Here is a 27,810-nt window from a genome sequence, read left to right as displayed (position 1 = left end):
GGTCATGATCCTTTGGAATTTCATCGGTGTCTTTGTTGCAAGAGTAATAAAACTAGCAATCCGAATTTGCATATTATATAAACACAATAGTCACACCTACAAAAAATACAACAAGGGAAAGAAAACAGAAGAACACAAACACAATCAGTACAAAAGTAAAAAAATGGCAATCTGCAAGTAAGAACTGGGGGAACTTCTCTCAGTCTCTAAGTTCAAATAAGTCTTGAGGCATAAATAGGGAGAAATGGTAATTACCGTTGTCTCAACCCAAAAGGCTGGTCCCAAACCCTATGAATGAATCCAGGAAGATATATGGGCCATGCCAGAAGTAGATCACAATGAATTACATGACCTCGGTCATGTCAACCTTCTATTTGCCTATATTTGATTCAATTGTACTGGGTGTCATTACTCCTCTTGGCCTCTAGAGACTTGCTCACTCCTTCAATCACTTGCTCACCTCGGTCAACCGGACCACATTCTAAGTCACTATCTTTACTAACCCACACTACAAATCAGTGAATGTAAAGAGCGAATGTATTAGGTTTCATTGAAATGCCTTAAACATTGAACAACCCTGGTCACTACGGACAAGCATAAGATTTTGTTAATAGCTGTGTTATGCTATTTTTTAATGACATGAATAATAAAAAATTGTAATTGTACTACAGAAATATTGGGTGTTCTCTCATGTACAGACAACTTGCAGTCATCTGTTAAAAGTGTGCTGGATCCATAACCGGCCAGTGACAAACAGGTGGGGTAGCCTAAGTTCCTTCCTTTCTCAAAATGTAACAAATCACCTGTCATGGTACTTATAGTAGAGCAATGCGGAAAATCAGTGCCCCTAGATGGGTGAGAATTAAGCCTTCAATGAACGTGTACATAATTCATTGTGAGCCCAGTATCCATTTGTAGATGTGTATTAGTGCTACAATCACTCTTAGCATTTAAAAAAGATCTCATAGTTGAACATTGCTGTAAGTCATTACCCTTAAACCAGTGAACATTCGGCTTTAAATCACCTTGTCCGTGAATCACTTTGGGCTTTAAGTCCATTTTTAGAGGGATGTTAGTACAACATTCACTTCGACAATTTGTGGAAGTAAACCCTTTAGGTACCAAATGTAAAGGGTCACTGTTCACTGTGTATAGTCTGTGTAGAAGAGTTCATAATACATTCCATTGTATCTGCATTCCCTAATCTTTGAATAGTAACAGACCTTTCACCGTAGGACTGGGTGGAGACATTTTTGGACCCATTTGCTACCTCTGAAGTAGTACACACAGTAGCTCGGGGTCCCCCAGAAGAATATATCGGCTTGTACAGCAGACGAAACCCGTCCTGCACTTATTGCATCTGAAGAGGTAGTATTATTATTAATGAGGCCTTCATTTTCAGCAAAATCACTAACTTCTTTCTTCAATCAGTGAAGTCAATTGACTGGGTACAGAGCCCTCAGAGGACTCGTTCCGCCATCCCCTAATGACTCCATTATGGTTAAGTTTCTTAGAAATATTCGAGAAGATAAAGTTTTCTTTTTTAGCAGCCTCTGATTTTTTTGTTTTCTTTGTTTGTGAAATCCCACCATATATGTCTCTTGACAACAACCTCCTAGCCTTCTTAGGATGGCTCATATGCCTGTCAGGGTTATCATGAAAAACACCCACAGTTGACAAGATCAGCACTATTTCAACATTGATTTCATAGGATTCAAACATCACAACTTCCTCCACAGATGCAGTCATGATAACAATTGGGGTGTTATTTAGAATATTAAACCCTATCAGAGTAGGATAACTCTTCTAATTTGACAATGATACGCCTAAGCATCATAGTATGAGCTTTTACCTCTTTGCAGATGTTGTCACACAAATTTACAAAGGAACTTAAAACCACATTGAGGGCAGATACAGTGGGTTATGTAAGGTGAATACGATCATCCACCTCCCTTAGGGTAAGATCAATAGAGTCTGCTGCATGCAGGTCACCCCCCCCCCACCCTCAGAGATTTAGATAGAGAATTCACATCAGTACAGTTTTCAATCAAATTAGTAAGGTCCATTGCGGATCCCAAAAAAGATGGATCACATGTATGTTGTACCACACTATCACAATTGCGTCTAGCATATTCTAGTTCCTTTGAGCCTGGATGCTCTATTCATATGTGTACAGTCTAAAGTTGCGGTTCCTCTAACAGTAACAGGCGTAGTTATAGAATGAACACCTATTATTTTAAAGTAAACCATACATTCCTGCCCTGTAGTAGGGTGCAGGTTTGGCTGCAGAGATGAACTGCTCCCCAATAGCAAGTTAATATTCTTTGTTGAATTTCTACCCAGTTTAGAATGGGCACCAGTGCGCAAGTCCTGCACGGCCTTCATTTCCAGCTCATTTGAAGCACCCTGCGTACAGGGCCAAATAACACCCAAATTATCCATTAGTGCAGCAACAATGTCTGCTTCTTTATGAAGATAAGCATCTTGAGTTGGACCCGTTGCATTGATGTTTATGTTTTAACACAGATTCTCTTGGGTAATGGCCTTGTTCCAAGGGCTAAACAAGAGCCCAGTACCGATACCCCGGTCTGGCTTCTCAGCCCTGGTCGCAATGCCATTCCGTTGCTGAAGAATTAGATCTGATATGCATATGCTAATCAAATTTGGGCTGCTCAAATGGTTTTGGCACCCCTCAGTTGCTGTAAAACTCTTAAAATCACCAGAAGACAAATATATAAGAGCAAACACTCATCTCAAAGGGTATAAGTACCCCACAGTCACAGAGTATGAGAACATTATTTTCCTTTAACGTCCAATAGAGCAGAGATTAGCCACTCCCTCAACTCCCTCAGCTCAAAGGGTTGGATATCTCTGCAGTCACTGAAAGGAAGGAGTGATACATTCAAAATGGCACTAAATGGAAATCCCTGGTAGGGCTATAGGTTAGAGATGAAATTCACTGTCTTTCAAAGTCAAAGTCTTAACAAGCACTGCAATCAGTATGAACAGTAAACAGGCAATGAATAATAGACAGACAAGAACAGGCTGAAAAGGTATGCTAATCATCCTCACAAACCATTGTCCTCAGTAGTTAATCACAAAGTCAATTATGAAAAGTGCAAAAGATTTATGGAAACATTACGATTATTACAGTACCACTTATACAGCTTGATTCCAATAGAGAGATCTGAATTCACCTAATGTAAGTCCAAAATATTGAGTGTGAAGAAGTAAATACCACAGCGGCTCCCGCACGTCCCGTTGTGGATCACTGCAAACCACTTGAACACACTTCCATGCGTGCTGTGTCGAAAATGTTTTTTGTATTGGCAGTCTTCCTCTTCCATACCGCATCAGTTGGCAGAAACGCAATTTAAAGAAACATCATCTCACGAGCACACACTGTATGTTAGTGGTGGATTGCTTCACAAATGCCAGGAAACATTGTTAAAAAGCTCATCAAAGGAGACTCCACAGCCACTGTATATCACTTGCGCACACTTCCGGTTACTATATATATATATGTTTATAATTGAGTGTTGTATAATATTATCACCTGTTTGTTTTATTTTCTAGTGTATGTTTTGGGCCTAGAAAAAATATACTATTTTTGTACTTACCTGTCTAATTTGAACTATTGTGTGCTTCACTGTGTGGACACATTGTATACGCCTAACTCTACTCACACTCTCCTGAGAAAAGCCTTGACTGCTCTCCATGCATACCTTGATTGGGTTTTGGCAAAACTCTCAGAGTTTCCCTGTTCACTATAACTAGGGTGGCCTTCTATATTCTGTCCATGAGGCCACACTCTAGGAATCCATCTTAACACCACTATATGACAGTATTCTGCCAGTGTAAAAACCATTTTCATGCTGACTGTGCCGCTATATGCCAGCATTTCCACATAAGAACATTCTCAAGTTTGATAGAAATATTATTTATACTACAAGGGAAACTGTCAGTGCTGGCTCTGCCAATATATGCCAGTATCTCCAAGTAAGAACATACTTGGCTTTGCCTTTAATGCCTGTAGAAAATGCCATGCCACAGTCAGAAAATATGTCCAGAATGGCTGAACCAATGTAGCCAATATGACCACGTAATAACACTCATCATGTTGGCTTTAGCCTTACATCAGTATAAAATGCCATACCACAGTAAGAAAAGATGTCCTTGCTGGCTGTGCAAATGTGTCACACCCGCACATGTAAGAATGCTCATCATGTTGGCTTTGCCCAAAACACCAGTATATGAGCCATACCACAGAAGGAAAACACACCATCTCCAGCTGCAGAAATGCTAACCCTCCATCTGCAAGACTATTCATCACCTTATCTGTGCCCTTAAGGCTAGTATTAGTATCATGCCACAATAAGAAAATGTGTCATTACTGGCTACACATATGGATCCCCCCATATGTAAGAAAACCCACCATGTTGGCATGCCACAGTAAGACAATATGTATTTTCTGGATGCAAAAATGCCCTCCCCTACTTAAAAACACTCATCATGTTGGGTTTGTCCTTTAAACCAGTATACATTTCCATGCCATAGTAAGAATAAAGTATTTTCTGGGTGCACAAAGACCCACCCCCATATAAAGCAATACTCATCAAGCTTACTTTGTCTTTACGCCAGGATAAGATGCCCTACTATATTAGCAAAACATGTCCTTGCTGGCTACACAATTGCCCCACCTACCCATATGTATGAACACTCATCATGTTGGCTTTGCCCATAATGCCAGTTAAAAATCCCATGCCTTGGTATAAAGACCTGTCCAGACGTGTACCAATGTAGGCCAGTGGGGTCACAGAAGAACACTCATCATGTTGGCTTTGCCCATAATGCCAGTTAAAAATCCCATGCCTTGGTATAAAGACCTGTCCAGACGTGTACCAATGTAGGCCAGTGGGGTCACAGAAGAACACTCATCATGTTGGCTTTGCCCCAAATGCCAGCATAAGATGCCATACCACAGTAAGAAAACGTGACTTTGCTGGCTGCACACATGACTGCCCCCCACCCCCATGTGTAAGATCACTCATCATATTAGCTTTTCTCTTAACAGCAGTATAAAATGCCTTGCCACAGTAAGAAAAGGTGCTTTCTGGAATCAGAAATCCTCAGCGCACCCCATGTAAGAACATTCATCATGTTGACTTTGCCCTGAAAACCTTTGTAAACTGCCATGTCATAGTAAATAAACATGTCTTTTCTGGCTAAGTGCACCTATGCCACACCCGAGGCCGCACGCATTCATTCATACATTCACACAACCAGTCACGCCCACATACAGCTTCTCTCAAGCAAGAATTCAGACACGCACCCAGAACATTCACTTTGCAGTCCCAAAGTAGAGTACGCTATTTCTAGCCACACACAGCACAGCTGTTCTGTACAACTATGCCTAAATGAGTACCACCCTATCGACAAAGACAATCTGCTTGAGCTGAATGCTTCCTTTGAGCTACTTTGCATGCTCACAGGGCATTGCTCACGCAGCTCTGAACTGGGGGTGACCTTGACAGTCAGAATAGCAAAGGTACCATATTAAGCATGTCTTGGTTTCTGTTCATACAGCAAAAGACATCACTCGAAGGATAGCAGCACGGCACTGATGTGTTTTTTTATTTTTAAAGTAGGAGTAAACTGTCTTCTCCAGATGCATCTGTTTTGCTTATGCAATACCATCTGTCCCATATGGAGTCATGCGGCTTCCCATGCCAAAAGAAACAAGCCTATATCGACTGCCTTCGGGGTTGCGCGCGCGAGCACTCGCACACACACACACACACACACCAGACAATCTGATAAAGGGGGCCTGCTCCAGCCACGCTGCAACATCATTAAGGAAGGCTGGAGTCTGTAAAATGGCACTTACGGGAAAAACAGTCCTAAATCTTCGTTTCTTAACATGATGTACACTCGGTCATAAAAGGCAGGCCAGTAAAGATAAACAGGAAGTGAATTAACTCGACTTCACCTAGGGTTGAATGGATTGGCTTTCAAATTCGGCCACGATAACATCTCTCAAGGAAGCATAAAAGGAATGCCTGACATTAACTTTTGTTTTGAAAGCATAGCATAAAGTGAGTAAGTAAGTGAATTCCTCAGTGAAGTTCTGAAAACCAATCCTGCACTCTGGGAAGAGGCCTCATAAACCGTTTGAATAAATACCACGTTCAGGATGTCGCGCGTGGGCCGGCTGTGCAGTATAATTCGTCCATGTTTGCATAATACCCACAGTTAAAATACGCGTGTTAAAATACTGCTGTCCGTATATGATTACTTGCATATATATGTGTTAGTTCTTTATTAAATCTGTTGTTTGCAAACCCCCACAACTATTCTTCCCTTGCCAGCTCCCATTGGAACAGACCCTCACACGCGCATGTATGACAGGCCACAGCGCATGATATCACTGCCCAACAGTAAATTCATACAGAAGATCAGTATAAAGAAAAGTTGCTTTAAAAACAAAAAGCATTGCAAGGAATGCAGGAAACATATAGCTCGAAGTTCGACAAATAGGCTCCAGAAACCAAAGGCATCATGATGAGTCTGATGGGATCCAGGAGAACTGTCTTTAAAATCCCACTTTTATGTCCTTCGAGTTCATCCAATAGAGGGACAAATTGCCACCAACCTCAGAACATTCATTGATGACTGTGTGGTGAAATCGCCATCATCAAGAGGATGCTTTTGTGACTAGGTAACCAAGCCACCATCACCAGCACCGACTGGTTTCGGCGTTAAATGCTGATTTATGCAAGTCTTCATCAGGGTGATGGTAGATAATAAAACATTTGGCAAAGTGTTTTTTTTTAGAAATGTGACCAACTTGCTGCCCAGATTTTTACTGAACATATATTAGTCTAACGGATTAAGGGGCCGATTCATGGAACAAACGTGCGCCGAAAATCTACGCGCAAGCAGGCGCAAGCAGGCGCAAGCGGAAAAAAAGAGGCGCACGCGCACGCGTGCGATTCATGGAAGTCCCTGCGCGTGTCTTCCTCGGGATGTGCGCCAAACCCGTGCATGGCGCACACATCACTGCAACATCGCGAAAGGCGTGCGCGACGCGCACAGTGAAAGCGCACAACCGCAGCGCACACACCAGAAAGTGGGCGGGACATGGGGCGTAACGCGCGGAATGGGGAACAACACGCGAAAATAAGGGCGTAACTGGGGATGTACTGCAGGGAAGCAGACGGAACGCCCACACGCACTCGAACCACACGTATTCATGGAATCGAATAGGGCAAAGCCACGCACAGCCAAAGACACGCACAAGCTGAAACACGGCCGCCACACGAAGGCAGGCGGTAGAGTCCCAGCGCATCCAAAAAGTGGCGCGCGGGAAGTTAAATACGCGATTGAGCGGGTACGTGGATTTCAGGGGTGCGCGAGAAATTCTACACGCGATTGGCCTGGGTACGTGTATTACAGGGGTGCGCGAGAAAATCTACACGCGATTGGCCTGGGTACGTGGATTTCAGGGGTGCGCGAGAAAATCTACACGCGATTGGCCTGGGTACGTGGATTTCAGGGGTGCACGAGAAATGCTACACGCGATTGGCCTGGGTACGTGTATTACAGGGGTGCGCGAGAAAATCTACACGCGATTGGCCTGGGTACGTGGATTTCAGGGGTGCACGAGAAATGCTACACGCGATTGGCCTGGGTACGTGTATTACAGGGGTGCGCGAGAAAATCTACACGCGATTGGCCTGGGTACGTGGATTTCAGGGGTGCGCGAGAAATGCTACACGCGATTGGCCTGGGTACGTGGATTTCAGGGGTGCACGAGAAATGCTACACGCGATTGGGCCTGTGCGAGTGGGGCAGTGTATTACGTGGGTGTGCGGGAAGTTGAAGAGGTGAATTGCCAGTGTGGGTCCTCCCAGGTCTCCCCTCTACCCCCTCCACGACCTCTGCAGGCAGCCCACACCACAGGGGACTACCCTGCACCCCTGGTCATGTCCCGCAGGCAGCCCATCCACCATGGGCATGCCCCCCAGCCAAGCCACATGTCCCCTTGCACCCCCACCCCCCAGCAGGCCCCCACCCATGTCTCCCAGCACCCCCACCCCTCCAGTCACCAGGGGCAGCCTCCACAAGGCCCCCACCCATGTCTCCCACCACCTCCACCCCTCCAGTCACCAGGGGCAGCCTCCACCAGGCCCCCACTCATGTCCCCCTGCGCCCCCACCCCCCAGCACTGTGGGGCACCTGCCAGCAGGCCCCCAACCATGTCCCCTTGCACCCCCACCCCCCAGCAGGCACCCACCCATGTCTCCCACCACCCCCACCACCCAGTCACCAGGGGCAGCCTCCACCAGGCCCCCACCCATGTCTCACACCACCCCCACCCCCCAGTCACCAGGGGCAGCCTCCACAAGGCCCCCACCCATGTCTCACACCACCCCACCCCTCCAGTCACCAGGGGCAGCCTCCACAAGGCCCCCACCCATGTCTCCCACCACCCCCACCCCTCCAGTCACCAGGGGCAGCCTCCACAAGGCCCCCACTCATGTCCCCTTGCACCCCCACCCCCCAGCACTGTGGGGCACCTGCCAGGAGGCCCCCAACCATGTCCCACTCATGTCCCCTTGCACCCCCACCCCCCAGCAGGCCCCCACTCATGTCCCCTTGCACCCCCACCCCCCAGCACTGTGGGGCACCTGCCACCAGGCCCCCAACCATGTCCCCTTGCACCCCCACCCCCCAGCAGGCCCCCACCCATGTCTCCCACCACCCCCACCACCCAGTCACCAGGGGCAGCCTCCACCAGGCCCCCACCCATGTCTCACACCACCCCCACCCCCCAGTCACCAGGGGCAGCCTCCACAAGGCCCCCACCCATGTCTCACACCACCCCACCCCTCCAGTCACCAGGGGAAGCCTCCACAAGGCCCCCACCCATGTCTCCCACCACCCCCACCCCTCCAGTCACCAGGGGCAGCCTCCACAAGGCCCCCACCCATGTCTCACACCACCCCACCCCTCCAGTCACCAGGGGCAGCCTCCACAAGGCCCCCACCCATGTCTCCCACCACCCCCACCCCTCCAGTCACCAGGGGCAGCCTCCACAAGGCCCCCACTCATGTCCCCTTGCACCCCCACCCCCCAGCACTGTGGGGCACCTGCCAGCAGGCCCCCAACCATGTCCCACTCATGTCCCCTTGCACCCCCACCCCCCAGCAGGCCCCCACTCATGTCCCCTTGCACCCCCACCCCCCAGCACTGTGGGGCACCTGCCACCAGGCCCCCAACCATGTCCCCTTGCACCCCCACCCCCCAGCAGGCCCCCACCCATGTCTCCCACCACCCCCACAACCCAGTCACCAGGGGCAGCCTCCACCAGGCCCCCACCCATGTCTCACACCACCCCCACCCCCCAGTCACCAGGGGCAGCCTCCACAAGGCCCCCACCCATGTCTCACACCACCCCACCCCTCCAGTCACCAGGGGCAGCCTCCACAAGGCCCCCACCCATGTCTCCCACCACCCCCACCCCTCCAGTCACCAGGGGCAGCCTCCACAAGGCCCCCACCCATGTCTCACACCACCCCCACCCCCCAGTCACCAGGGGCAGCCTCCACAAGGCCCCCACTCATGTCCCCTTGCACCCCCACCCCCCAGCAGGCCCCCACTCATGTCCCCCTGCCCCCAGGTCCTGACGAAACGCAATCATGGCAGTAATGGGCAGCATACCCAGCACAAACACCCAGGCAAGGATTGCATCCACCCACATAGTAGATGCAATTACATGATACAACCCCAATGGCAAGTATGTAAATGAACACATGTCCCTCACACACACATACACAATGGGTGCAAGTGAATGTCAAAACCCATATCATGACATGCATGAAACCAATGAGAAAATACCACAAATGTAAGTAATAAATATATGTATTAAAGATGAAAATGAAGTAAAGAAATAAAACACACAACAATGGGGATGACAAAACAAATGGTCCATGTCCGAGAACAAATAGAAAAAATCAAAAAACAAAGGAATCCAAAAAATAATGTAGTCCAAAGCAAAATAATGGGGGGAAAAATAAGGAAAAACCATTGCCTCATGGTGAACACAAATATAAATCCAACAAATGTTTTCCAAACATCAAACTATGTACAAGAATATCCCAGGGTCCATGAGCCCAACACCATAAATTAAACCTACTACTACTAACTAATAATAAAAATATATACAGAAAAGTGGCCATTGTCCGAGCGGTCCAAAAAAAACTTAAAAAATAAAGGAAACCTAACACTAACTAACTAAAGAACTATATACAATGGCAGCGGGCAAGTCCTGCGGCTCACTCTGTGATGTTGCCGGCCAGGGCATCCTCGAACTCCATGTCGATGTCCCGGAGGCGGGACTCTGTCCTGGCCCCGAGGTCTCGCAGGGACAACCCTGTGTCCACCTCAAACTCCCTGCGAGCTTCCTTGAGGCACTCAGCCCGCCTCAACGCCCGACGCATGGAGAACTCCGCCCTGACCATGGTGAGCCGCTCCTCTTCCGCCCGCTGCCGCTCCGCACCTATCCGCTGGACCAACTGTTCCCACAATGAAGACACTGCCATCCCAGGGTTCCCCTGCCCTCCGGCCGATGCCTGCCCCTCTGATCTTGATGGCCCCGAGCCATGATGCCTCCCACGTCGAGCCTGCTGCTGCCTCCGACGCCACTGCCTCTGCCAGCACGACGGCATCCAGGCTGATGGAATCCACCGATGCCGTCGTGCACGTGCCCTGCCAGATGATGCCGGCACATCCTCCATCTGCAGGGGGACAGTTGCTGGTGTGTCCACCCCTGCTGGACCTTCGACTCCCGACTGTGGCAGGGATGGGGTCCCCACCGAGCTGGCTGCGTTGGTCGGGGCAGGTCCACAGGGGGCCCTGGTGGCATCTGGGCCGGAAGACGGCATGGAGCACGACTGGCGCATAGCCTCCACAGAGGAGGAGAGGGTCGCCAGAAGGCCACACACATGTAGGAAACCCCCGACCATGGCGGCTCCCAAATGGTTCACGTACGCACGGTGCTCTTCGTGATGATGTGCATGCTCCTCCCGGGAAGCATGCACCTCATCACGAATGCCAGCCGTGCGCAACGCGACACCAATCAGGACCCTCTCCACACGGCCAGGGGTCCCCTCGTCCGCAGGTAGAGGAGTGTCAGATGACATGGACATCTCCCCTACCTGCGGACGGGCCTGGGATGGGGCATCCCTGCTGGTGCATGGTGGTGCAGTCACAGTGTCAGGGACAGTGACATGCACAGGCACCTCCACGGCGACCTGTGCTGCCTCCTGCCCCTGGCCCTGGACTGCACCACTTGCACCAGCGGGGATGCCCCCACCAGGCCCCATGTGTGGCTCAGTAGCGGCCTCCTCCCCCTCTGTGGAAACCACCAACCTGGATGTCTCCACGCCGTCTTCCGCCGGTGCAAGCCCCTGTGGGGGCTCACCCACCCCTTCCGCTGCAGCCGTGGTGGCATCCCCGCCGCTCTGCTCCACAGCGCCTTCTCCGCCCTCTTCTTCACTTGCCACTGTGTAGAGGGAGACATAGAACACAAGCATCAGGGTACTGTACAATGGTCCCCTAGACAGGAAGCAACAGCAGATGAGTGGCACTGTCATACATCACTTCCATCATGTCCCGCCACAACACATGGGTCAGTGCAGGCAAAACACATACAGTAACAGGCATGGCGCATGCCATGGACTTTGGCATACATGACCAAGGGACTCATGATTCATACAATGTTGGTTTCAAACTCACATGCATCATGGGTCTTGCCATCACATGCACACACCTCACCGTAGTTCCATCCATCTGGCCTCGTACACCACAGACGCAGTGGATACAAGGATGACTAGGCTGCATCAGTGAATCTGAACATTGTCACAGACATGTGTCATGCATCCATGGCAGTTACAAGTCACAGACACGCAGTTCAGAAACACACACATGGGCACCATACGTGTACATGGGACCAGCACCCATCCCTCACCCCCACCCATGTCCAGGAACAGAGACTGCCATGCTTCCATGTGTCCATTCCGCACAGAGCCCCCCATGTTGCAATAGAACACATGCACCAACCATGTGGTTCACACATCACTGTACTCACATGCCTGACCATGATGTCCCTGCACACACACATACGTACATGGCCTATGTCACACATACAGGCAGGTATCAGACAACCAGCACACTGCAACATGCCCTGTCTCACACAGTAATGCTTGGCCACTTACCGGCCAACTCCAGATGGATCTGCCTCCGAAGGATCTGGGCGTGGAGCGCTGGGTCTACGCGTTCCAGGACCCTCATCTCGATGTCACTCAGGCATGCCCGGCCCCCCTCCGCGAGGCGCCGGGCCTTATTGAGGGTCCTGGACCTCAAGTCCTCCCAGCGCTTCTTGATGTGCTTGATGTCGCGGGTTGCCACCCCCTCCGCGTTGATGGCAACCACTACATCGTCCCAGATCCTCTCCCGTCCTTCCTTGTTGGCGCGTGGTCTTCCGAAGAGGGCATCATAATGCCCCAGGACATGCTCCACCAGGACACCAACTTCCTTCTCACTGAAGCTGGTGGCCCTCTGCCTCTCTGGCTGGGGGTCGCCACTGGTCTCAGATGGTGCTTGCCCCGACATGGCGACCCCCGAGGCAGGCGTGGGTGGGCAACTGGGTCCTGGGGCTGGGCTGTGGAGCGATGGTATCCCAGTCGGGAGTCTACTGTTCCAGCAGGGGTCGACACAGCAACTGGACCCCTGCAGATGGCTGATGTGCAGGCACCAAATGGCAGGGCACGGTGGCAGCAGGCAGGCAGCAGCAGATGGCACGTGGGAGGCTGCTCGGGGCACTGGGGGGCAGTGATTCGGCCTACTGGGCAGGAGCGTGGTCTTCCGTGTGTATTCGTGGCCAGCTTGATACGGAGTGATTTGGCACGTGACAAATCTGCACGTCAGCGTGTAATTCGAGGAAAGGCCCGTAGCGCGTAAGCGCGTCTGCACGCATACGCATTTTCATTGGACCAAAGGCCCTCAGCGCGTGAGCGCGTCTGTGGCGTGTCGTGCGAGGGTGTATCCCTCATTGCACGTGATGACAGAACACACGTGGATTACAATCAATCGCGTGTGAAAGTTCACGCCACCCCGGAACACACGTACCCAGGCTAATCGCGTGTGGAAAACTGCACGTCCGCGTGTAATGCGCGTAATCGCGCGTGAAAAACTGCACGTCCGCGTGTAATGCGCGTAATCGCGCGTGAAAAACTGCACGTCCGCGTGTAATGCGCGTAATCGCGCATGAAAAACTGCACGTCCGCATGTGACGTGACGCGCGCGTGCGTTTCCCTCAGCACAGGTTAAAGGTGAGCGGGCCCAGCAGTTCGCTGTACGTGCCTTCCGTGGAGACCGACGTGTGTTGCTGCTTCCAGTTGTTTCGCGCGCCATCTACTTCACAGCTCTCAAGGACATATCATAGTCGCAAACGCTCCTTTTCCCACTGCGGGTGCCCCTGTGTATTGCCCCCATTTTCGATGTCATCGTAGCCTGCGTGTCCCACGCGTACGCGTTATTCGTGTTACTGGGTGCCACCGCGTACTGCGGGAGGTCAAATCCACGCACGTAGGCTGCAGGGTTGCGTGCACGGTTTTACTGCAGTTTTGGGGTGTCTGAGCGTTGCGTGACCCGTCACCACATCACCGGGGTCACATACAGCCTTGCAGGTGCAGGGGGGCTGTTAACATCTTGCTTCCCACCCCCTTCACCCCAATTGCCCAGGACAATTGTGGTGTACACCTCCTATTGGCACCACTCCATCTGTGCCAGCACTATTACATCTGTGCCATGGTTGGGAGGCCACCAAAGGTGAGGGGCGCCTCAGCTGGGCGTACTCCTCGTGGCGGGCGTGGTCGGGGACGTGGCCGTGGTGACCAGGGAGTAGGGGGACTCCAGGGTGTCCAGGGCAGCCACAGAGGGGGAAGAGGCAGGGGTGCGCCACTTGAGCACAATGTTGTGCCATGTGTCGGTGCAGCCATGCCACCACCCCCTGTGGTTCCGGGGGATGCAGCTCCTGCATCTGGCACTGGCACCCGTATGACCCAGCAGTCCGTTCCATCGACTGCCACGGGCCCAAGGGTAGCGGTAGCTGCAGGTGCAGCTGTGGACACCGCCACCCAGGCTCAGGGTCTGCCAGCGCAGGCTGCGTTGGCACTTGAAGAGCCCTTGGTAGATCTCCAACAGGCCAGGGGGGAAACCATAGGGGCACGCCGGGCTGCTCAGACCAAGACACGTGTCCCTGGGACAGTCATGTCATCTGCTGCCCCGAACAGCCGGGTGTTGGCAAGTGCAGGGGCAGATGCACCCAACAGCACCCCGGTTGTGAGTCTGCCAACCAGGACCGTTGCGGTCAATGACCCTGCCACAGCTGATGTTGCTGCGCAGGGTCCATTAGTGGGCACCCAGCTGCCACTGACACAAGTCAGGCCTTTGGTCATCCCTCCACCTGCCACTCCCTCGGCTCAATCCACCGAACCCACTGGCCATACTGGTCAGGGCGGCATTAGCCAGCCAGGGTCTGCGCCACAGTCCAAGAGGAGGAAGGTTGCACCTGCAGCACAGGCTGGGACCCCACACACAGCCACGACCTCCTGCACGTCGAGGAAGAAGCCTTTCTGTAAGCAGGAACTGGACTTCCTCGTGGACTACGTGCCGGGACACAGCCGTGACATGCTAGTGGGTGCCAATAGTCAGACTACGGCTGCCCAACGTGACACCCACTGGAAGCATGTTGCGGAACATGTCAGTTCATTCGGCCATGAGGTGCGCACAGCGCAGGAGTGCAAAAAGCGCTGGAATGACATCAAGCGCAGCACTAAGGCTAAGCGTGCCTCAAATTACAACTTGACTCTGGTGACTGGCGGTGGGCCTGCACCAGAGGAGGAAGAACTCACTCCGCATGAGGCTCTTGTTGCGGAGTTCATACCACCAGAATTGGTCGAAGGTGTGGGAGAGATGCTGGACTTTGATGCCCAGTCCAGTGAGTGTTGAAGCGTAGTTGTTGAGGACGTGTGTGTTTCACTTGTGGGATGTGTTGTGCATGATTGCTGCTACATGTGACGTGTACATGGTTCTGAGGTGTAAGTAATGCAATGCTACCGTCATGCATGTCTCCTCTGCCTGCATGCGGGACTCCATGTGGGCATGCTCCCTTGCCCCTCCTCCGCCACTCTGCACCCCAGTTCCACCTTTGCACTGGTCTGCTACATTCTTGCCAATGTGTAGTTTCTTGTTCATGTGTCCTGTGTAGATGCTAACTTCCAGCTTAGAAACTGCCAGACATATGCCGTGCGGTACAGCCTTAGTACTCGATGCAGGGTATCCCACTTGTACTGTGCATGGGTCAGATGTCCCGCAGGGACATGAGTGCCCATTCATGCTCCATGTGCATTGCACGCATGCCCCTATGTGTCCTTGACTGGATGAGCACTGTAATATGAGTCCTTGGTTACATACATTGCCTGCCATATTATCGGCCTCCCCATGTCAACTGTGGCTCAGTCCTGCGTTGCACACATGTTTAGGCAATGACAATCTGTGTGGCTCACAGGCCTCAGCCTGTTCAATGGCCAATGACTCTGTCCAACTCTTGTCGTGTCTTCTTCACACGTGGCCGGCCTCCGGATCTTCCATCATGTGTCCTGCCCACTGTCCCAGCATCATTAGCAGTGTTGTAATTTGATTCACATTAAGCTGTTGATGCCAGTCAACACTGCTTGTCAATACACAGGTGTATGGGCACCCTTTTGATACCATGCTAGGCATCCCTGCTTTGGTACTGGGGTGGAGGGGTGCTTGGCTGCTAGACATGGTACACATTGAATACACAATGCACGTGATGTCTGAATTTGACATTGCACTGCCTTCACATTTCCTGGCACACACCATGGAGTGCTTGTACATGTAGGTAGTGAGTGGCGTACACATTTTCAGCACTGCATAGACCCACTTCCATGCAAACTGCCACCTTCCAACAGGTCTGATCACAGTGGCTATTCTAAGTAGACCCAGCATGCATGCCAGGTCATATGTTGTGTGTCACATGTCTGCCGGATGCCTTTGCTGTCGGTGTGTGTGTGTGTTGTGTGCTTCTGACATGTGTAGTTACCTTTTCCTCTCTATTTTTCAGGTGATGACGCGATGGATGCAGAGGATGGTGTTGTCACGCCAGACACAGGGTTGGTAAGACCACATCAACCCGGCACTAGTGGGGGTCGTGGGGTGGTAGGCCACGAAACCCCCCAAGTGCTGCAGTCCATCCTGTCTCTGGCTGCCTATGAGTCCAGCCTTGATGACGACTCTGACGTCCATGTTGAGTTGGATGACCATCAAGTCCATGTGTCAGGGGTGAGTGATTCTGATGTGGACACTCCTCTGTCTGCGACACCTGCACTGAGGGATCAGACAGTCTTGGTTCCTCCGCCCATGGTGGATCGGGACGCAGGGTCACCCTCCACACCAGTCACTGATGTGCCTGGGACATCACGTCGACGGGGGCATGTAGTCGTGCAGCCGCAGGCGGTGCCAACACAGCGAGGACCTCCGGTCCTTGGGTCCCGCAGGGGTCAAGCCCGGCAACGCGGTCGCCGCGCGCAACCGCTGTATACTGAGTGGGAGCAAGACATGACTGCCAATACCGAACGGCAGGGGGCAGCAATGGAGAACATCGCTGAGAGCATGGAGCGTGTGGCCCGATCTGTGCTCCCCCCTGCTAGGCAGGTGCTTCTCCAGCAGCAGGCGGCACGGTCCACGGCCCGCTCGCTCAGGCTGGGCATGACGGCCTCAGACAGGGCACGCCAGGTTGAAATGTCGTCTCTGCGTCAAGCAATTGCTGCTCACGCAGAGGCGCACATGGATGCCCTGAGGGAGGAGTATGCCTCCCTCAGATCCACTCTGGGTGTCCTTATGATGTCCCAGAGGCAGCAGGCAGAGGAGAGGTTTGCACAGCTTGAGCGCACCATCTCGGCTGAGCTACAGGCTTGCCGGGAGGTGCAGCGGTTGTCTAGCCAGGCCTTGCAGGAGGAACTCTGTGTTACACGTGCTACCTTGCAAGAGGAAGCACGTGTATCACGTGAGGTTCTGCATGCAGACCTATGTAACATCGCCACACAGAACCAGGCTCACCTGTCCGGCAGACTTGCTGCCGACGAGGGGCAAGCTGCGGCTAGGCGTGGCCAGGCTACTGTGCCACGTCCTCCTTTCCAGGATGAGCCAGACTCGGACGACCATCTATCTCCCACATAGGTCGTGCTGTGCAGGCGTTGAGCCCATGGAGGTATTTTTTTTTGGCTCAGCATCATCGCATGTGGATGTTGAGCAGCACCCTGTACCTCCCCCCTCCTGGGTGCCTCCCCTCCCCCCCGGGTCGTATGTGGCCATTTTTGATTTTTCGTTTAGTTTAGTTAGTTAAGTTTCTGTTTGATAGTTAGTTTAAATAGGTAATGTAGGTTTTCCATAGTTAGTGTAATTAGTTAATAGTTGAGTTAGTTTAAAATTTGTAGTCTATTGTGCTTTCATGTGACAGTGCGGTGCCTTGTGGTTTTTGAAGGCATCCACTGTCTGTTCCAGCTGGGCCCTTCATGGTTGTCTTGTGTATGTGTTTGCTGCTTGGGTTCCTTGACTCACATATGCCACTCCTGCCTCCCTTATCCATGGGCTCGCAAGGATGGTTCGGTGTTACAGAATTTTACACAAGGGCTTTGGACTGTCATATCTGTGGCATGTCTGGTGCTTTGTGACTTGTGTTGACACCCCTAGTGGGGATGATTTAGGTGTAATTGTCCACTGTTCAGCTTTTGCTAGATGGGGTGTGTCATGATTAATGTGGACATTGATTGCTATGCATTGTGTATTATGTCTCATTTCTTTCCTGTACACGTGCCTGTTGCAATTCATGCTGTAGATAGTGTTCCACACTTTGGAAGTCAAAGACGGACTGATGGTGTGATTTGTGATGTGACTCTCTGACATGGTCAAGTAATGAGATGCCTGATGAGACACACACAGATCACTTTCATGCATTAATCATTTGTTCCATGCACTTTCTGCAGGGGGATGAGGCACCAGAGCACCTTTGGCAGCAGACATGGCCCATTGGACGACGGAATTCCTGACCCGTTTGTTGGTGCCCACATGCACATGTGTGCACGAGCAGAGCCACAGTGATTGCAGACCCACATCCTAGAACTGCTGACATGTTCCAAGGAACTCCAGGCAAGGTGAGCATCACAGGGGGGCCACGACACAGCAAAGCTTGCACCAGGCGAGTTGCACATGCAGGCTTAGTCACAGCACTGAGGGTGAGCTTAGACGAATATTGGTGTTGAAGCACACAATGCAGCTCAGATGTGTTTGTGGACTGATGGCTGTTGATAGTAGGGTTGTCTGGGACACATGCAGGGGCAGTGGCACATACCCTGCGGTACACCAAGGTTCATTGAGGCACTTGTATCAACCATGTAGCCTTCATAGACATGGAAAGGGGCAGCTCACAGGGACATACAGCAAGGGACATACTTGGGTGCAGTGCATGTCTATTCCACGTACTTCATGATACATGCACTGCCAACTTTGTTTTGGTCATGGTGGTACGCAACTTGCTCTGTAGTCATGGCTTGCCATATGGGTCTGTCTGCTTACCCAGGGAACATTGCATGTTGTGTGAATTGTGACACATTGGTGTTCCATTTGCCACGCACCCACCAGCGCCTGACTCACTGCATTGACTGTGTATGACCCGTCACAGGGGTGATGTTATATATGGGTACGAAGCATCGAGCACTGATTGTCTGTTTGTAGAGTAGTTTGTTGCTATGGGGCATGTTTTGTGTTGTGTTTTCGTGTAATTGGCACATACAGGTTGTTGACTGTGTCTCTCTTTGCAGCATTGGAGTGCTCCTGTAACCGGCCCTGAGAGTGCGCAGGCAGGAGGCCAGCACTCAAAACCAGAGCTAAGTGTCTTGTTGTTTTCCTTACAAACTGCCCTGCATAGGCTTGCTGGGGAGTGTACTGATGCACGGATGTATGTGTGGTCCTATTTGGTATGTTTTTTTCCCTAATCACCCGTGATCCTATGCAATTATGAAACCTGTACCCTCTACCCGGTGTTCCTGCTTCCCGTGCCTATCCAAGCAACGTTCCCTGACCCTCTTTCCCCACTGGGGTTGCGGATGCCTGTGTAAGCCCCGAACTTGCAGGCGCCAAAACCCTAGAGGGGGTGGTTGGTTCGTACCACTCCTGAGCCTGGACTACAGAATGTCATGACAATGATGTCCAAGTTTGTTTGGATTGTGTATGTGTTCATGCAGGTTGTACATTTTTGTGCATTCCCTAGTTTCATGTGTCATTCCTCCTCCCCTCACCTGCCACTCATTCCAGTCATCCAGTGTGTCTACACCTGTCCCGACTGCATATCCCTGAACCTCATTCCCCACCATGATCTCAGGGGCCTGTGTGAGTTTGACCTTGCAGGCACCCGGGACATGGTGTGGGTGGTTGTTTCATGAGACTCCCGCGCCTGTACAGGGGACCTGTGACAGTACACATCCATTCATTGTGCATCATCCTATGTCATGTACCACACATGTCTCACATCCTGTCGTGACATTGTTCTGCTGTGCTACCTTGGTTTTTGCATCATTGTGGTAGTACTTGGCGTTTGTGAGGTACTGCTACGTCAAGTCATCTACTGGAGGGTGTTTGGGTTCGTTTTCATGCCTTGGATTTTGTGATTTTGTAAATGAGTGTGGATTCTGAGGGTTCAGGCATCTTTTTACACACAAGGTGGGAGATGGACACGAAGGGTAAAGGTGATCCTGTGGCCAGGTGGAAATGAGGGTTGGAGGCTCCATGACCCAGGTGCAGTTGTTCAGCGGGTCATGGTCATTTGCGCGGGAGGGGGGGGTTGTTGTTGATAGTTGCATTGCCCTGCAGTGTGATGGGAACTCTGACATTGTAATGTTGTTGTCCTATGTACATGTTGTGTTCTGCTGATCAATGCCTGTTCATGTGTTGTGTTTTCCTTTCAGGTGCGAGGGGATAGTTGTGGTTTGACATGCTGGGGTGTACACATGGTGGATGTTCACATGTGATGTGTAGGGAACACTGATGGTCACTTGAGTGCACATGCATATGTGGAGTGCATGTCCCTGCAGAACCACACACTTGCACTCGGATGCACTCCATGTACTCCCACCCTTGCATATCCACGTGTACACTGTTTGCCTTCTGGTGCCCACTGTGTCCCGGCAGCACATGTTCTGTGACCGATTATGGTTCCAGTACATGCCAAAAATTTGATGTTTGATGTAGTCTGTCACTTAGATGTGATGCTCAGGGTGTGCATCACACACAATGGCTGTTCACTGTGCTGTGCGCTGAGCAGTGTGATGCAGGAGTGGGACACTGCACACACGAGCTGCAGTGTTGATTTTGCAATGCATAATGTGCATATAGACAGGCATTCATTGTGATGTTACGTCTACGACTGTTGCAATGCATTTGGAAACGACTTATTTTGGGTGGGACATTTTGTTGGTCTGTCATTTCATCTGATTCCGGGTCAGGCATCATTGTCCGATGCCACTGTACATTTAGGACATGGCAATGTGTACCTTATTGTTACTGCGTCAGTGTATGGGTATTGCTTGCCATGTCATGTTGATGTTTGGGAGGGTTTGAGTGACATGACAGTGATGGCCATGGCCTGTTTTGCAGGTGTGTGTGATGCACACCTTGCATGTCCAGGTCATCCGCTTCTCAGAGCAACTAGCTGGGGGTATGTTTCTCTCCGCAGCAGGGCCCTCCCCCTGGAACAGACTTCCTGGCTGACTTGAACTTGAGGGGAACCATCTCCAGTTCTGGAAGCACCTCAAGACCTTCCTCTTTGCTTCTGCTTACTCTCTGCCTCTCCCTTGCAGAATTCTTCACTGGAACTGCACAGGAGCTGCTACTGGGACACTCTCACCAACCTCGGTCCCTGGCCCAGCCACTGTCCACTTGCACTGCCACCCTGGCAACCCCTGCACTGCAGTACTGTCTCTCTATCCCTACAGCCCTCCCTTCCCAGCACTTGTCTGCACTTATCTTTGCAGTTGCCACCAGGCGACCTATGTATTATTCTTTTGGCCTACTTCCCCTGTACTGGACTCCCCCCCACCCTTCCCCTTGCACTTTTCCCTTCCCCCTACCCCTGCACTTGCACAATCTCAATGACACCTGGCCTAGTAGTACCGTTCTCTGTGTTCCCTTGTCCCCCCCCCCTGCCTCATTGGGCCTTGGAATACTTGTGTATGGCCCATGTCATGTCACATGTCATATGTGTGCATTTTGGTTGCACAGGATAGCTTGTGTTTAAGTAGCTAGGGATGCAGACGATGTGGCACTTCCATGGCAACTATCTCAGGGTGGTAGGGTTGTGACAGTTGACTGTCACTTTGTCATCATCGATTGTCACCTGGTATGTGCCAGGCCTGTGTGCACTCCGCAGGGGTGGGAGTTTAGGTGAAAAATGTGGCCACAAGCTGGGTCCGGGCTTCCTCGCCACGTGCCCTGTCCCCTCCCATGGGCAGCGCCTGTGCCTGTGGTTGGGGATGTGGGGGCACCACCATGTCCACCGGGACGCCCTGCCGTGTTGCAACATTGTGCAGGACACATGCTGCCACAATGATCCTGCACACTACTGGTGGTGCATAGAGTAGTTGCCCACCAGAGCGGTCAAGGGAGCGGAAACGTGACTTGAGCACTCCGAATGTGCGCTCCACTATGCCCCTGGTTGCAATATGGGCGGCGTTGTATCTTACCTGGGGTGGTGTGGTGGGGTTCCGGATTGGCGTCATCATGTGGTTGCTCAGAGGGTAGGCACTGTCCCCTGGGGAGGTGATAATAATTGAGATTATTAGGGTTGGGATATTTGTCTGTGTGTGACTTGCATGCATGTGCAAGGGCATTTGTACTGACCTAGGAGCCATGTGTCGCCATGCTGCCCAGCTTCCAGGGCCCGGCTCAGGGCGGACATTCTGTATATGAAACTGTCATGGGTGGAGCCAGGGTAGTTTGCATAGACAGAGGTGATGATTCCCTTTGCATCGCATACCACCTGTACATTGATGGAATGCCAGTGCTTGCGGTTTCGGTAGATGTGCTCAGTGGCCCTAGGTGGACGTAGGGCCACATGGGTGCAATCTATGGCACCGAGCACTTTGGGGAAGTGTGCCACCCTGAAAAAATCCAGGACAACGGCCTTCCTTTCTGCGGGTGTTCTGGGCATGTATATGTGCCTGCGGACTGAGGGGCGCGCTGTCATGATTGCCAGTACCTGGTGTAGGCAGCGTGACTGCGTGGCCTGTGAGACCCCCCCCCACTATGGCAGTGGTCCGCTGAAACGACCCAGTGGCCAAAAAATGCAAGACATTGAGCAGCTTCTCCAAGGGGCTCAATGCTTGGGAGCAAAGGGTGGGGGATGTGAGGTCATCTTCCCACTCCCTGACCAGGTCTAGGATGATATGGGGTGGAAACCTATACCTGCCGTAGACCTGGTCGTCAGGCATCCCAAAAAGGCTTGTCCGTGGTGCAAAAATGCGTGCCCTGGCTATTCTCCTCCTCCTGCGGTGTCCCACAATCAGTGCAGCAACAAATGGGGCATTCATCGTCGCTGTATATACGCGTTTGTTGTTTGCGCGCACTTTTATGCTGTGCGCGGGCGCGGGACGCCTCCGTGTGGGCGGACTCGTTGGTTTCCCGTATTCGGGTGTCATCGCGTGTGATCGGAGGGGAGCGAGCGTACACGCGATTGGCCTGGGTACGTGTGTTTCGGGGTGCGCGGGTAGTTCCACACGCCATTGGCCTGGGTACGTGTGTTTCGGGGTGCGCGGGTAGTTCCACACGCCATTGGCCTGGGTACGTGTGTTTCGGGGTGCGCGGGTAGTTCCACATGCCATTGGCCTGGGTACGTGTGTTTCGGGGTGCGCGGGTAGTTCCACACGCCATTGGCCTGGGTACGTGACGCCATTGGCCTGGGTACGTGTGTTCCGGGGTGCCGTGAACTTTCACACGCGATTGGCTGAAATCCACGTGTGTTCTGTCATCACGTGCAATGAGGGATACTCCCTCGCACGTCACGTCACAGACGCGCTCACGCGCTGAGGGCCTTTGGTCCAATGAAAATGCGTATGCGTGCAGACGCGCTTACGCGCTAAGGGCCTTTCCTCGAATTACACGCTGACGTGCAGAATTTTCACGTGCCAAATCACTCCGTATCAAGCTGGCCACGCGTAAGCACACGGAAGACCACGCTCCTGCCCAGAAGGCCGAACTACTGCCCCCCAGAGCCCCGAGCACGCTCCCACCTGCCATCTGCTGCTGCCTGACTGCCTGCTGCCCACGTGCCCTGCCATTTGCTGCCTGCACATCAGCCAGGGGTGCTGTTGGTGTGACCACCCCTGCTGGAACCAAAGACTCCCGACTGGGATTCCATCGCTCAACAGCCCAGCCCCAGGACCCAGTTGCCCACCCACTCCTGCCTCTGGGGTTGTCATGTCGGGGCAAACTCCATCTGTGACCACTGACAACCCCCGGCCAGAGAGGCAGAGGGGCACCAGCTTCAGTGCCACCGAAGTTGGTGTCCTGGTGGAGCAAGTCCTGGGGCAGTATGATGCCCTCTTCGGAAGTTCCCGCGCCGACAAGGAAGGACGGACTCGGATCTGGACTGACATCGTGACTGCCATCAACGCGGAGGGGGTGGCAGTCCGCGACTTCCAACATGTCAAGAAGCGCTGGGAGGACTTCAGGTCCAGGACCCTGAACAAGGCCCGGCGCCTCTTGAAGGCAGCGGATGCCAAGGGGCGCCGGGGCCACATGTCGGAAGAACAGATGGGGGTCCTGGAACACATATCCCCAGCGCTCCACGTCCAGGTCCTTGAGAGGCAGACCCGTCTGGAGTCGAGCGGTGAGTGTACATGCATCCTGATTGTGAGCAGTGCGTGTGGTGATTGTTCAGTAGTGTGCAGGTTGCACATCTGTTTGTATGGGGTCGAGTATGGGTGCGGGTGTACAGGTCCGTGGGGCTGACACATGCGAGGGCTGTAATGTGTGAGACATGGATGGTGCCTGTGTGTGTGGGCTTGCATGCCAAATGCAGTTGTGTGGGCACACAAGTTTGTATGAATGTGTATGTGAGTAGACATGTCCGTGATGTCACGCATGTATGTTGTTTTCAGCTGCATGTATCAGCGCTGTGTACATGTGCATGTGTGTGTATTTGACAAGGGTGCAACAGTGATGCAACATGGATGCATGTGACAGCGGTATGTGGAAGCCTGATGGGCAGATGTGACATGGATGCCCGTCTGAACACTGCGACACTTGGCAGAGGTGTACACATGCATGCAAGTGTGGTGGTGTGTGTACATGTGTGGTGCACTTCCTGTGTTGCATGTGATGTCTGGCTCACCTTTGGCTGCTCATGCTGTTGTATGTGTATGGATGGTGTTGGCAGTTGCGATATGGCTGTGGTATGGCTCGTGTGTGCGAGTTGTAATGACATGTGTGTTGGGGATCGTGATGACATGTCTGAGGTTTGCCAATGCCACTCATGTACAACTGTCATGTGTGTATGTGTCCATTGTACATTGCCCTGATGCGTGTGTTTTGTTTCTCCCTGTCTGCAGCGTCAACTGATGAAGAGGGCGGAGAAGGTGCTGTGGAGCACAGCAGCGGGGATCCCACCGCCAGCCGGAGACGCAAGGCCCGGCTCCCCTCCCATGTTGTCATCTCGTCGGGGAGTGAGGAGTAGGGTGCCGCGTCCCAGGCCGCAGCTGCCGGGGGGAGGTCCAAGAGGCGGAGGTTTCAGTTGGACTCCTCGGCAGCAGAAGGGGCAGCTGGGACCCCACAGGGCCCAACGGGGGAAGATGCCACAGAGTCATCCAGGTTGGTGGGGGGTTTGGTGGAGGAGGAGGCCGTGCAAGCACCAGAGACGGGGTCTGGGGGTGGGGATCCCACTGGTGCTAGTGGTGCAGTGCAGGACCAGGGACAGGAGGCAGCACAGGCCGCCGCGGAGGTGCCTGTGTGCAATCCTGTCCCTGATCCTGTCCCTGCATCATCTTGCACCAGCAGGGATGCCTATGTCCAGACCAGTTTTCAGGCAGGGGATGAGCTGACGTCAACTGGCCTTCCTCTGCCTGTGGACGTGGCTATCCAGGCCCGGGTTGAGCCTGTCCTGGCTGGTGTGGCGTTGCGTCAACGGGCCATGCGAGGTGACCTGCAGTCTTTTCATGAAGAGACTGCACGTCATCTCGAATGGCTCGTTGACCACGTCAGCCTGCTGGGACAGGTCACCCAGGCCGGATTCCTCCGTCCGATGGGGCTTGCCACGACCCCCTCCTCAGCTGGACCCCCTACGCGCCAGTCGTCCTCTGTGCCATCTTCCCACCCATCAGTCACCTGGGTGCCCTGTGGAGCTGCCTCTGACGGTGCGGCCAGGCTGGTGGAGGAGGCATCCCTGCCACAGTCGGGAGTCGGACGTCCAGCAGGGGTGGCCACGTCAACGACTGCACCCCAGCCGGCGGAGGATGTGCAGGCAGCAGGAGGCAGTGCAGGGGCAGAGGCACAGCAGCAGCAGCACCATGGTGGGAGCCATGAAGGCTCGGGGCCTTCGACATCGGAGGGGCAGGCATCGGCCGGAGGGCAGGAGGACCCAGGACAAAAAGTGTCTTCCGTGTGGCAGCGTTTGGGCCACGCCATAGATGCGGAGCGGCAGCGGGCGGAAGAGGCACGGCTCTCAATGGTCAGGGCGGAGAACTCCATGCAGAGGGCCCTGAGGCGGGCCGAGTGCCTCGAGGCAATCCGCAGGGGTTTGGAGGTGGACACGTCGACGGCCCTGCGGACCCTCGGGGCCATGGAGGAGGACCGCCTCCGGGACATTGAGGAGGAGTTCGATGATGCCCTGGCCCGGCACATCCAGAAGTGAGCCGTGGAACTAGCCCGCTGCCCTTGTACATAGTTATGTAGGTAGTGTTAGGTTTCATTTTTGTTTTTGTTTCATTTGGACCTTTTGGACATTGGCCACATTTTTGTATATATTTTTTTTATTAGTTAGTGCAGTTAGATAGGTTTCCTTTATTTTGTTGGGATAATGGACCCTGGCTTCTTGCATTGTACATAGTTGTAGACTTGTACATACTTTCTTTTTTAACATTCTCCATGGATCAATGGCTTTTATTTTTATTTCCCATTGGATTTTGTTTTGTGGACATTGACTTTGTACAACATTACTTTGGATTTCAATATATTTTTATTTTTTTTATTTTGAACGGACATGCTTCTTTTGATTTTTTTACATTCACATTTCTGTTTCTTCATTTTTGATTCTATTCATGTTTCCTTTAATACATTATTTTTTTGTTGAACTTAAATGTGTGGTATCTCATTGTTTTCATGCATTTCATGTTATGTGTTTTGAGATTCACTGACACCCATTGGGTGTATGTGAGGGACATGTGTTTGTTTCGGAACTTCCAATTGGTGTTCTGTGATGTGATTGCAAATTATGAGTGGGTGGATGCAATACTCGGGTGGGTGTCTTGCATTTGGGGGCTGACCATAGAGACCAGGGTTCTGGATTGTGATGACATGTTGGGTGGGGAACATGAGTTGGACATGGGTGGGGGCCTGGTGGAGGCTGCCCCTGCACTGCTGGGGGGTGGGGGTGCAAGGGGACATGAGTGGGACATGGTTGGGGGCCTGCTGGCAGGTGCCCCACAGTGCTGGGGGGTGGGGGTGCAGGGGGACATGAGTGGGGGCCTGCTGGGGGGTGGGGGTGCAAGGGGACATGAGTGGGACATGGGTGGGGGCCTGCTGGCAGGTGCCCCACAGTGCTGGGGGGTGGGGGTGCAGGGGGACATGAGTGGGGGCCTGCTGGGGGGTGGGGGTGCAAGGGGACATGGTTGGGGGCCTGCTGGCAGGTGCCCCACAGTGCTGGGGGGTGGGGGTGCAGGGGGACATGAGTGGGGGCCTGCTGGGGGGTGGGGGTGCAAGGGGACATGAGTGGGACATGGTTGGGGGCCTGGTGGCAGGTGCCCCACAGTGCTGGGGGGTGGGGGTGCAAGGGGACATGAGTGGGGGCCTGCTGGGGGGTGGGGGTGCAAGGGGACATGGTTGGGGGCCTGGTGGCAGGTGCCCCACAGTGCTGGGGGGTGGGGGTGCAAGGGGACATGAGTGGGGGCCTGCTGGGGGGTGGGGGTGCAAGGGGACATGAGTGGGACATGGTTGGGGGCCTGGTGGAGGCTGCCCCTGGTGACTGGAGGGGTGGGGGTGGTGGGAGACATGGGTGGGGGCCTGGTGGAGGCTGCCCCTGGTGACTGGAGGGGTGGGGGTGGTGGGAGACATGGGTGGGGGCCTGGTGGAGGCTGCCCCTGGTGACTGGAGGGGTGGGGGTGGTGGGAGACATGGGTGGGGGCCTGGTGGAGGCTGCCCCTGGTGACTGGAGGGGTGGGGGTGGTGGGAGACATGGGTGGGGGCCTGGTGGAGGCTGCCCCTGGTGACTGGAGGGGTGGGGGTGGTGGGAGACATGGGTGGGGGCCTTGTGGAGGCTGCCCCTGGTGACTGGAGGGGTGGGGGTGGTGTGAGACATGGGTGGGGGCCTGGTGGAGGCTGCCCCTGGTGACTGGAGGGGTGGGGGTGGTGGGAGACATGGGTGGGGGCCTGGTGGAGGCTGCCCCTGGTGACTGGGGG

Source organism: Ambystoma mexicanum, chromosome 6q (genome assembly GCF_040938575.1).
Source record: "Ambystoma mexicanum isolate Mex_15411 chromosome 6q, UKY_AmexF1_1, whole genome shotgun sequence".
NCBI lineage: Eukaryota > Metazoa > Chordata > Amphibia > Caudata > Ambystomatidae > Ambystoma > Ambystoma mexicanum.
Note: the sequence above shows the minus strand (reverse complement) of the source record.